The sequence below is a fragment of the Misgurnus anguillicaudatus genome, unplaced genomic scaffold, assembly GCF_027580225.2.
Source record: "Misgurnus anguillicaudatus unplaced genomic scaffold, ASM2758022v2 HiC_scaffold_31, whole genome shotgun sequence".
Classification (NCBI taxonomy): Eukaryota; Metazoa; Chordata; class Actinopteri; order Cypriniformes; family Cobitidae; genus Misgurnus; species Misgurnus anguillicaudatus.
The window spans coordinates 1,491,911-1,504,958 of NW_027395281.1; the positions used below are offsets into that span (position 1 = coordinate 1,491,911).

The 13,048-nt window shown below is 36.9% G+C and overlaps 1 long non-coding RNA gene across 1 annotated transcript; it reads left to right on the forward strand.

The window, feature by feature from the left end:
* The first annotated feature begins 1,666 nt into the window (after positions 1-1,666).
* On the forward strand, positions 1,667-3,014 carry LOC141363020 (uncharacterized). The gene is made up of 3 exons (XR_012368536.1): positions 1,667-1,821; positions 2,266-2,409; positions 2,674-3,014. It is a non-coding gene; the product is annotated as an uncharacterized lncRNA (long non-coding RNA).
* Positions 3,015-13,048: the final 10,034 nt, after the last annotated feature.

Genomic DNA, 13,048 nt, shown 5'->3' on the forward strand with positions numbered 1-13,048 from the left:
TGCTTCGTCAGTGACGCGATGTCCAAACGCACACACAAACACGATGCCTCATATTTGACGCGCTTTGTGGTATTCTTATAAAAGGTGCCATTGCAAACATCACATCTACTTGTTTACTCGCGCATAAAGTTATCTCCAAAAAGACGCGAGTGTGTGCTTCGTCAGTGTGACGGGATCGAGGTCCAAACGCACACAAAAACACAAGATGCCTCATATTTGACGCGCTTTGTGGTAAAATTATAAAGTATGCTCTCTCGCCTGTAAATACAAGTTATCTCCAGGCGCTTATGTTTTCTTTGTGCTTTCGTCAGACGCACACACAAACACACAATGCCTCATATTTGACGCACTTTTGTATTAAGACGGATCTAAACACATCTAAAACCCTGTTTGTTCGCGTATATCTCTGCACGGTAAGTTTATTTAACGCAGGATCACGCATGGGAAGGCCCCAGCTAGAAATAAAAAGTTCTAAGAACGTTCCCTGAAAGTTCCCAATGTTCCCAAAAACATTCTGCCAACGTTAAAAGCGGCTAGTTTTTTTTAAGTTCTAGGAACGTTTCTGTTGTCTGAACGTTAGAGTAATGTTACATTTTACCATTTTAAACGTTATGACAATGTCATGTTTTAATGTTCAAACAATGTTTAAAACAACAGCTGTTTATTATATTGACTTGTTTAATTGTTATGTAAATGATAGAGAAACATTGCATTTTATTATTTTTATAAAACATTATTTCTGTATGCAGTAAATATATTGCTGTAGAAAACTCAATTCACTTACTAGGTTTAGATGTTGATGTTTTGTTTCATTTTAAGTCACCCTTATTGTGATTAGTGTTTGTTTTAGTTGGTCTCTTGACACTTGACTTTTTGCTTGCTAGTTTTTTCCTGGTTGTGTTCACTTTGTGTTAATGCACCACATTTGTTATGAACATGCCAAGTTAATAGTGTTATTCTGTGGTTGTTGGTACATAATGGTAAAGATCATCACCTAATTCATTTACTAATCAAACTTTATTTTCTGTCAAAAATGTAAATGAGATCCAGCACTTTCACAGCATTTTGTCATTAAGGAGTTTTAGAAACTTTGGACAAAAAATATCTGCTGTATACCTGGGATGCACAAACATCAAGAATCAGACTATGAATCTCAATCATGGTGACAATTAAATGAAAAACTTCATGCTGCAATGCATGCTGGGTATTAACAAATTACAAATCTCATTCAGGACTCCCAGCATGCACTGCAGCATGGATAAATAAGGATTTTTTTAACAATTTTAATTGTCACCATGGTTGAGATTCATAGTCTGATTCTTGATGTTTGGGCATCCCAACTATACAGTGGATATTTTTTGTCCAAAGTTTCTAAAACTCCTTAATGACAAACTGCTGTGAAAGAGTTGGATCTAATATACAATATTGGCAGAAAATAAACTTTTGATTAGTTAATGAACTAGGTGATGATCTTTACCATTATGTACTAACAACCACAGAAATACACTAATAACTTTTCATAACAAATGTGGTGCATTACCACAAAGTTAACACAACCAGGAAAAAACTAGTAGGCAAAAAGTCGAGGCACCCCTCGCTGCAGCCTGCAGCGCGATGACGTAGTGGATTAATCCAATACGTAGTGGATGTTCAAACACGCATGCGCAGTGAATATAATGTTACGCGCATGCGCAGTGAATATAATGTTACGCGCATGCGCGGTGCTGTGTTGTTGTTGATGAACAATCGCACGTGCTTTGGTATTTCAAGAAGAATCTGCTGAAAAACGAAGGATTATTTAACAACAGTGATTGTATAAAGGTAGGTAATTAATCTTTATTTACTGATTTGTTGTTTCAACATGTATAGTCTTGTGTAACGTTAGTGTTATGTGTCCGAAGCGGTATAAAGGTGACTTAATATGCTAACAGCGATTCTCATTTTAATCATAACGTTACTTCAGAACATAATGCCACGCGTGGACAGACTGTAGGTCTAATGTAAAACTAACCTGATTTTGCTAGGCTAACTAATGCTTTTTTTTAGGCTAACTAATGCTATTGCATTGTTCTAGATGAATGTTTTTTTAAAGGACAGTTGCCCAGTAATAGGTGCACATACTGTAACCAGTGTCACTTAATCTTAAATTAATACATCTGGATTGGATTTTTTTATAAAAGAGACTTAGTACTTGTATGTTAACAATCCTTTGCATTTTTATTTGAAAAGTTCAACTTAATGAGATTTGACTGTTTTTTTTTGTAGATTTGACTGGATTTGGCAAGATGCCCTTGCTCATTAAAGAAGATGGAGATGTGGCTTTTATCAGACTGTTGACATGCCAGCTTTTTCACTATGTTGTTAGTAAAGCATCTTTCAGAGAAAAGGCTCATGTAGTCTGGCTTGACAGTAAGTTATTTAATTTAAAAAATTTTCCATAGCTCAATTAGAGCATTACATTATTAGCAAATATCATCAGGTAACACACATACTGCCACACTAACACTAACACATAGCATCTGCCAAACGTGTGTGTGTGTGTGTGTGTGTGTGTGTGTGTGTGTGTGTGCTTATAGTAACAGTGTTTTTATTCTAAATTCATATAAAGTATCCCTAGATTTAGACTATACATTTAAGTTAATTTTTAATATTTACTTCTCTTTCTTAAAATAGGTGTTGTCAACTGGAACACATTCTCCGGGGTGTAGAGATTTATTTACAGACTGTCCACCAGGTCGAGTTGGAGGAAGGGTGTCCCAGGGATGAATTGTTCATCTATTCTGCATCAGTAAAGCAGTGGTGGCGTGGCACTGACTTTAAACTATTTAAGATCAAACTGTGACAAAAGCTTTACCTGTGCTGACTGCAGTCAGTTATATGTGACCCTGCCTGTGAAAAAACAGGATAAGTCTTGAAATGTAATTATGATATAATGAGCATCAAAGTGGTATTTTCATTACTTTCACATTGATTTTGACATTTGACATGATTTTACTCAGTCAACCCCACACACCCAGCCAACTTTTTCTTTGAACTTTTGCCCTGAACACTATAAACAACAGTTTGTTCCTCAGGTTATATACCTAAACAATTAAAGCACCCATAACTTCCACACCTGTCATAACTGTATATTGTTTATAATCACCACATACTGTACATCTGAAACTACCATTCTAAACTATGCTACTGTAAATATCACCTATTATCTATCTGTACAACAACAGCATCTGAACATCCATACAGGCATCACTACACACAATTGTAAAAAAGGAGAATATATATATATATATATATATACATATACTTATATATACTTACTGTACCATGCTGCTTATTTAAATTATTTTTGTTTTTATATTACTAGTGTGTTATTGTCTTTAATTTAACTTAGTCATTCTATTTATGTCCGTAACATGTCACCAAGACAAATTCCTTGTATGTGACAAAAACATACTTGGCAATAAAGCTGATTCTGATTCAATATTAAAGATATCAATGGTTTTTTTACAGAATGTTGTTTACATTATGTAGAATGAGTTAATGTAGAAAACAGTAAATCACAGAAAGATGACTAGCTGAGTTTTCACTAAGTTCATGTTTAGGCCTAATGTTTATTGTTAAAATGTTTTAATATTTGCAGTCACTGATCATCAGTGAATTGAATAAGCTGTGGGGTAAAAGTTAAATAAACAAACAACTTAAATAAATGACAAGTTATTTTTGTTTCCATTTAACAGTAACTTGAATAGATATATATATATAATAGAATATTTTTTAAATAACTCCAATACAACACTCAAATAAATGATTGATTAAAACGTTACATGTATCATTGCTAATATACCTTATCTTGTTGTTTAAAGATGATTGTTTAATACATCTTAACATTACCACATGTTAAGATAATACATTACACAATGCTAAAAATGTAAAATGAGTTTACAGTCCCTTACGAAAATTAACCATGGTTTTATTGTGGTAAAAGTGTAGTAACCATAGTTTTTGGTGTGATTATCAGCAAAACCATGGTTTTACTACACTAACCATTGTTTAACTATTGTTTTTGAAAACCATGGTTATCAAAACTATTGTTATTTTGTGGTTACCATGGTTTTACTACAGTACCAGGTTTTTTTGGTTTTAACTGTAGTAAAACCATGGTTAATTTTCGTAAGGGGTAACGTTAGCCTACTCATTCAATACGATCAGCTTTTATGGATAAATTATGTGAAAATAACTGCACTGAACACGCGAAAACATGGTTTTATTTTGCACGTGGGTATCCAACTTATTAACTAATCTAGGACAACAGCACGTTTATCGGCATTTGACGGCAAATGTGTTAATGTTTGTGTTCAGTTCAAATACACAACCGAGCACTGGATTTGGATTTATATTCACTGCGCATGCGTGTTTGAACATCCACTACGTACTGGATTAATCCACCACGTCATCGCGCTGCAAGCTGCAGCGAGGACTTCTTGAAAAAGTCAAGTGTCAAGAGACCAACTAAAACAAACACGAATCACAATAAGGGTGACTTAAAATGAAACATCAACATCTAAGGCGAGTAAGTGAATTGAGTTTTCTACAGCAATATATTTACTGAACATTCAGAAATAATGTTTTATTAAATAATAAAATGCAATGTTTCTCTATCATTTACATAACAATCAAACAAGTCAATATAATAAACAGCTGTTGTTTTAAAAATTGTGTGAACATTAAAACATGACATTGTCATAACGTTTAAAATGGTAAAATGTAACATAACTCTAACGTTCAGACAACAGAAACGTTCCTAGAACTTAAAAAAAACTAGCCACTTTTAACGTTGGCAGAATGTTTTTGGGAACATTCGGGAACTTTCAGGGAACGTTCTTAGAACTTTTTATTTCTAGCTGGGGCATTTCTTTTGTGTTGCTTTCACAAACAAACACGTAACAAGGCGTCGTCTTACTGCCTAAAGGCTCATTAGCCTATGCAGCTCATTATGCAAGTGTTTTGTTCTTCAGCTGTCAATCACAGACTATTCAAGAGCTTCCAGCCTCCTTGCATATTGCCTTCCTAACCAAAAAGTGACTTTGAAATTGTAAATCAATATTAATGTCTTATGTAAATGAGTAAGCAGAATGATTTTCACATCATTTTAAAGAAAAAACTCTAGACTACTAGATCCTGTTTTGAAAAGTCTTGGGAAAACATGTTTAGTATGGGTTTTTTTGACTTATATCAGTCACTTAAAAATTTAGCTTTTTCAAAAACCACGCATAAACATTTTTCTCTCAAAAATACAAACATGTAGATACATGTTGATCATATAATATAGTAGCCCAGTTTGTGCTGAACACAGTGTTATAAGACTTTTGCCATTGTTATGTTTTTAAGCAACTGAAAAAAGCACAAATGTCAGTGCATGTCAAAACTTCTCCAGGGCCCTAAAAACCCCTTAGACCCCAGAGGGTTAAGCACAGGTTCACAATAGTTTTCAAAACATTAAATACATAATGTTATCTAGAAATCAGACTCCCTTTCTTTGACAAATAAAACAAGCCTTACAGAATATAATTTCAGAAACATTTCATGTGATTTAGCATGTCATATGTATATTGTACTACATAATTAAATGTATTTATATATTTTGGAAGCAAAACTTTTGAAAATATTAATAACAATCTCAGTTAATAGGGAGCCCTCCAATCCACCTGCCTGTTTAAGCATCATACACTGCATATTTTACAACAGTGTTGATAGTGATTAATTGTCATTTCAAAATAACAGAGCACTGAGCTTCAAATACAATGAACTTAACCCTTGTGTGGTGTTCGGGTCTGTGGGACCCGTTTTTAATGTTTACTGAAAGAAAAATTATGCAATTCATTGTTGTTTCAACCTCAGATTCATTGGCCTTGGCTCATTTTCTATGAAGAACATAAAAATAAACAACTTTATAATTACTGTACACTGTACACCCCCCTACACATTTATATTACATATGTGGTGTTCGGGTCCACTGGACCCGGGGTTAAAAAGAGTGTAAAAATTGAATGTGCTATGTAACTTTACTCTGTTTTTCTCTTACCTGGGACTCCTGTGAGTGCATGAGTGTGTTTGTATATATGTCTGGACATATGTGATGAATACTTGTCAGAGTTTTGTCCTTTTGCTCTTGCTGTAATGCCGCAAGGATACACAATGTTATATATCATGCATGAACATTTGTCTGTACCTACTGTCCCAAACACTTTAACTTCTGTCTAACAGGAACCATTCTACATTTTACCATTATCTCCCTTACAAAAAAATCCATAGTTTTATTGTAGTAAAAGCATGGTTATATGTTATATTGATTACGATTTGTAAAACCATGGGTTTACCACAAAACCTATGGTGTGTGTACCTGCTATTTATCATGTTGTGGGGACCAAATGTCCCACAAAGATGTGTGTGTGTGTGTGTGTGTGTGTGTGTGTGCATGAGTGTGTGTGAGAGAGTGAATAATAGAGAAAGTAAAATATTATCCATGTATTTTCATCATTGTAAGTTGTGGCCAATAGCAACACATCGTACTGCAATTTGTGTGAACATAAGAGGGACACAATATATGTGTAAAAAATGCAAGAAATGCATACACAACACAACTACACAGTAAAAATGTGCTTCTTATGTGTTGTGTTGGCTGGCATGAACAGGTTATGTTCAGTGTGGATAATATCTTATGATACGGCATCTGTTCAGTTGGGGCCTGTGCTGTGTAGACTGACAAAAATGTGTACAATTTCAAAAAGTTCAAAGAATTAAACATCAACAGTGATGAAAAACTTTGTTTCATTTAAACTTATTTAAGATAAACATGTTTTGCCCCCCAATATTTGGATCAGAATAGAATTTTATTCTTTCATTTCATATTACCACAAAAACGAATGGCACTTTAATTTATAAATAGTCCTCTACCAGTGGTAAATTACCAATATTAACCATAAATTTTGTCTATATTACTTGCAATAAGGCTAAAGTTAACATCTGTAAACAATATTACATAAATTTGTATGAATGCATTGGTTTAAGATACCAATAATGCTCTGGGTCCACCAGACCCACAAACATCGTCTAAGTAACAAAAATACAAACAAGGGTTAAGCGAAACAGCTAACTATACGGCTAAAAATAGCTTCAGCCTGCATAGCTTAAAGTTCATTCATGATAACGTCGTATATATTTTAGCAACACAATTAACAGTTTTCTGCAAGCTACTGTTAAGATTGCTCATTTAAAAATATAACCAGAATAAAAATGGCTTACCTCTACGCGTTTCCTTAGATTTGAAAGAGTATTCTTTTAAAACGAAATAGCACAGTTTCAAGGCAGGCAGAGAAGACACGAAGGACTCGTTCTTTTATTCAAGGACTTAAAAAAACTGGCGTAAATAAGGCCGTTGTTGTGACGGGTCAGTTATCTCCTCCGTTGTTTTTGAATGCAGTTTCATTCTCCAAACGATGCATTGGCTGGCTGCTGCACTCGCGTGACTCGCGTAGCTTACGTGAAACAGCGCGGCAACCAAAACAAGTTCAAAACAAAGCGCATGCTGTACCTTGATTGGTGGTTTGACGCATCACGTGTGCATCTTAGTTTTTTTTGTGCAGCTTTAGTTTGCCCAGTCCACTGATAAATAAAAAGGAACGACCGATTTTTTGAAATGTAGTGGAGTAAAAAGTAAGATATTTGAGTTTAAAATGTAGTAAAGTAAAAGTAAAAGTCTCCCAAAGTAAAAGTACTTGAGTAAAGTACAGATAAGCGAAAAAACTACTTAAGTACAGTAACGAATTACATTTACTTCGTTACTGTCCACCACTGGTTTCACCTGATTCATCTGAGTCCACTGCACTTTCTTTTATGACTGAAAAGTTTAAATCTGAGTCCTCTGAGCTTATTGTCCCGACCACGTCTGCTGAGCCTAAGTTTCCTGAGTTTTCTGTCACAACCATTAGGCCTGTTTCTGAGTTTCCTGTTTCCAAGTTACCTGTGGGTCATGTAGAGGCCAAGATGGTTACCCCTGAGTTTCCTGTGCCCTGTAGGTCAGCTAGTATGGTCACTCCTAAGCTCCATAGACTCTCTACTCTTTACAAAACGGCTGTGTATGACTCCTATAGACTGTTTGCCATGCCTAAGATGGCCAATCACAAACTCTCTGAACTCTCTGCCTATTTCAAAATGACCGATCATGAACATTATGAACTCTCTGTCTGGCTCAATATTGACATTATTGAACTCTTTGAAAACTCTGCTTTTACTGACCTGTGTTTTGCTAACCTGGCTATGCCAGCATCTCTCTCACCTATCTCTGTCAGAGGGCTAGAGCACCTCCAACGCTGCCCTGGTGTCCAATATTACCGGTACCCTGGTCGGCAGAAGCCCCCCAAGTATTTTTTGGTGGGGTAGTACCCGGACGCATGGAGGAGGCAGAGGACACCGAGAACTAAGCCAAAGTGTCCAATCTTCCACGCCTGCCTCACGACTCTGGTCCCCGTCTGCCTCATGACCCAGGTCCACGTCTGCCTTAAGACCCATGTCCACATCTGCCTCACGACCCAGGTCCACATCTGCCTCACGACCCTGGCCCACGTCTGCCTCTCGACCCTGGCCTGTCATGGTCCCACAACCCAGGTCCACCAGGACCTTATGACCAAGGACCGTATGTATACCATGGTCTGGGTCAGACTCTGCTCCCTGCTCATGCCCTGCCTCTGCCTCAAGGTCCTGATCCACTACTGCAATGTTTTTTAAAAAAGAGCTGCTGGGGCTGTGACTTCAAATGTGAGGTTTTCTTTTTAGGATGAAAACACAGGAACATAATTAAACTTAAGTGCTGAATGTTAGTCTGGCCTCTGATATGCAATATTATAACAACCATATGTTAATAGATTAAAATTACATGCATGTTAGTGCAATCTGTAATGATTGCACTAACTGCCGTCGGTGTATGAATGTGTGAGTGAATGTGAGGCAAATTGTAAAGCGCTTTGGATGGCCATTGGTCTATGAAAGCGCTATATAAATGCAGTCCATTTACCATTTAAGCATCATAAAAAAATGACACGCTGCTGTATATTGCAATTCACAATTCATCATCCCAAACTTCTCTCGCTTTATTTTTTACTCATTTAACAGTACTATTATTTAGCTATAACATTTGATACAAAATTTGACCCCATCATTCCTGCTTCACTTAAGTGATAATTTTAAACATTTCCCACAAACATTTAAAATTTTATGATGACTACTGATCCATCTGTTAGGCAAGGCAAGGCAAGTCAAGTTTATTTGTATAGCACATTTCATACACAGAGGTCATTTAAAGTGCTTTACACAGAAATGAGAAAACAATATATAAAAAAGAAAATGTAAAAACACGATAAGATCACAATAGAGACAAAGATACATGAGAATTTAAAATAACAATTAAAGAAAATAAATGTAATCTTAACAAAACAGTTTAAAATGTTAAAAAGAATAAAACAGGAGTAAAAATGACTTGAGTTAAACGTGCAGTCAGTGTGAAGCAGCACAGTGCTCATTCAGTAAATGCAGAGTTAAACAGTTGTGTTTTTAATCAAGATTTAAAAGTGTTTACTGTTGAAGCACATCTGATCTCTTCTGGAAGCTGATTCCAGCTAGAGGTGGCATAATAACTAAATACTTACGCACCTTGTTTTGAGTGAACCCTTGGTATCTCTAACTGACCGGATCCTAATGATCTGAGTAATCTTTTAGGTTTATATTCAGTTATCATATCTGTCATGTATTTGGGTCCTAAGCCATGAAGTGATTTATAAACGAGTAACAATACTTTAAAGTCTATTCTAAATGTGACAGGAAGCCAGTGTAAGGACCTGAGGATTGGAGTAATGTGCTCAGATTTTTTGGTTCTGGTCAGAATTCTGGCAGCAGCGTTCTGTATGAGCTGCAGCTGTCTAATGGTCTTTTTGGGGATCCCTGTAAGGAGTCCATTGCAGTAATCCACCCTGCTGGTGATGAAAGCATGAACAAGTTTCTCTAAGTCCTGTCTTGAGACAAAACATCTAATTCTGGTAATATTTCTGAGATGGTAGTAAGCTGATTTGCTTATTGCTTATTGCTTTCACGTGACTACTGAAATTAAGGTCAGACTCTAATTTTGTGTCTTTAGACCCCTAGGGCCCTATTTTAACGATCTGAAACGCAAGTACAAAGCGCAAAGCGCAAGTGACTTTGTGGGCGGATCTTGGGCGCTGTTGCTATTTTCACTGCGGGAGAAATAACACTTGCGCCAGACGCAAATCAATAAGGGGTTGGTCTGAAGTAGGTTCATTATTCATAGGTGTGGTTTGGGCGTAACGTAAAATTAACCAATCAGAACGCTATCCAACATTCCCTTTAAACGCAAGGGCGCAAGTTCCATGGCGGGTTGATAATATTATGACGGATTTACCAGGCGCACGCCAGGAGCGGTTCACAGCTGAGGAGACCCACGTTCTTGTAAAAGCAGTCAAAGACAGAGAAGTATGAGGATGGGAGAAACCCGCCCAAATCAGCGTCGGTTAAACAGGCGTGAGAGGAAATATAACCACAATTGTCTCATCAGCTGGCTTCCCCATTGTTGCGCCAAGCGCTACAATGATGTCAGGAGACGGGGGAATCCCAAGCTTGCCAGCATAAATCGGACACGCCGTGTAACGGGAGGTGGATCTGCCTCTACACATGACCTGACGCCAGCAGAGGACATCGCTGCGTCCACCCTCACCGCTGAAATGGTTTGGGGGCTTTGAAATCGGAAACGCAAACAAGGTCCAACCCCAAAGTACACTTACAAATCAAGTTCACATACATTAAGGTTTCTTATGAAAACATTATAATTATTATTTACATAGAATAAACGTAATACAGCCACTCAACAAACTTGAAAATATTTTAATCGTTATTTGCATGAGAATTTTTAACGCAGCCACACAATAAATCAAAACGATCACCACAATGCTCACCACTATGATTTCCCTTATCTTATGTGTTAATATTTTTTTATTGTAACAATTTATGATTTGCAAAAATAACTGTTGCATCTGTGTAGATTAGATAAGCAATGCGCGTTGTGCACGCTATACATTATGGTCAAGCATGCGCCCTTAAAATAGCATAATGAACTACACGCAACGCGCCACTGACTTTAGACTAGTTTTTTTTGGTTAGTAGCGCAATTGTTTTTTGAAACTGCAAAATAGCATAAGAGATGGTTTGCACCGGAACACGCCTCCTTTTTTGCGCTGAACCGCCCAGGGAGCGCAAGTTCATTCCCTAGTTTGCCGACGTGCGTCTGTGGAGGGAAAACCCCGCGGTGCGCCGGTGCAAAATACGAAATGATACATGCGTCACTGACAAAGTCAATTGCGCTGGGTGCAAGATAGGGCCCCTAGAGTCAAGGTATGTGTTAACTTTGAGAGTTTCATCTTTATTTCCAAATACAATGACTTCAGTTTTGTCTTTGTTTAACTGGAGGAAGTTTTGACGCCCAACAGTTAATTTCATCAATGCATTTACAAAGAGAGTCAATGGGGCTGTAGTCATTGGGTGACAGGGCTAAGTATATCTGGGTGTCATCTGCATAGCTGTGGTAAGCAATTTGGTTCTTTTTCATTATTTGACCAAGTGGGAGCATATACAAATTAAACAGAAGCGGTGCAACAATTGAACCCTGTGGGACTCCACATGTCATGGATGTCCACTCAGATTTATGGTTACCTATGTTCACATAGTAACCTCTTCCTTGTAGGTATGATTTAAACCATTTGAGGACCATCCCAGAGAGCCCTACCCAGTTTTCTAGTCTATGTAAGAGTATGTTGTGATCTACTGTGTCAAAGGCAGCACTAAGATCTAGTAGCACCAGCACTGATATTTTACCTGAATCAGAGTTTAAGCGAATATCATTTATTATCTTTATGAGCACTGTCTCTGTGCTGTGATGCTGACGGAAACCAGATTAAAAATTGTCCAGATAGCCATTTGAGTTAAAAAATTTGTTCAGCTGATTGAAAACAACTTTTTCAATGATCTTGCTTATAAACGGATGATTTGAGATAGGTCTGTAGTTGCTAAGTATGGTTTTGTCTAGGTTACTCTTTTTTAGGAGAGGCTTAACAACTGCTGTTTTTAATGACTCTGTAAAAGGGCCTGTGATCAGAGAGGTATTTACTATTTTTAAGAGGTCAGTTTCTAAGCAGTTAAGTACCTTTTTGAGAAAAGATGTGGGGAGCGTGTCAAGGCTGCATGTTGATGCTTTAAGATGTTGTACTGTTTCTTCAAAGGTTTTTATATCAATTATGTGCGAGTGTTGTTTATGTTGTTGTTTATAATGTTTGAAAAGAAGGTCTGTCTAGCTGTGCCTAGTTCTACATTGAAAGCACGAAGACTGTCCTTATAGATGCTATAATGTACTTCAAGTTTTGTTTTCCGCCACATACGTTCAGCTGTTCTGCATGTTCTTTTCATGCGCTGTACTGCTGTTGTGTTTCTCCAGGGTGCTTTACGTCTGCCAGTGATCACCCTGACCTTTACTGGAGCTATACCATCAATAGCATCTTTAACTTTTATGTTAAAGTTTTCAAGGAGAACATCAACAGAGTCTGCTGATATGTTTGGCAACATTGATATAGCATTTATAAATACCTCACTGGTGTTCTCATTTATGAACCTTTTTTTTTGACATAGACAGATCTAGCATCAGTGGCAGGACAGATCAATAAATCAAAGTAAACACAGAAATGGTCAGATAGCGCTTCATCCTTGATTACAGTGGATAAAATGTTTAGACTAGGGCTGCAACGATTCATCGAGTTACTCGATTAACTCGATTCAAAAAATTCCTCGAGGCAAAAATTCTGCCTAGAAGCCTCGTTAAATTCATATGACGCACACTACACGCGCCGAGATGGCGGAGAGTAAATATGTCCATAAACGGCAGAGAGAGAGAAAGTCTAAAGTTTGGGATCATTATTCTTATCATTACATTACATTC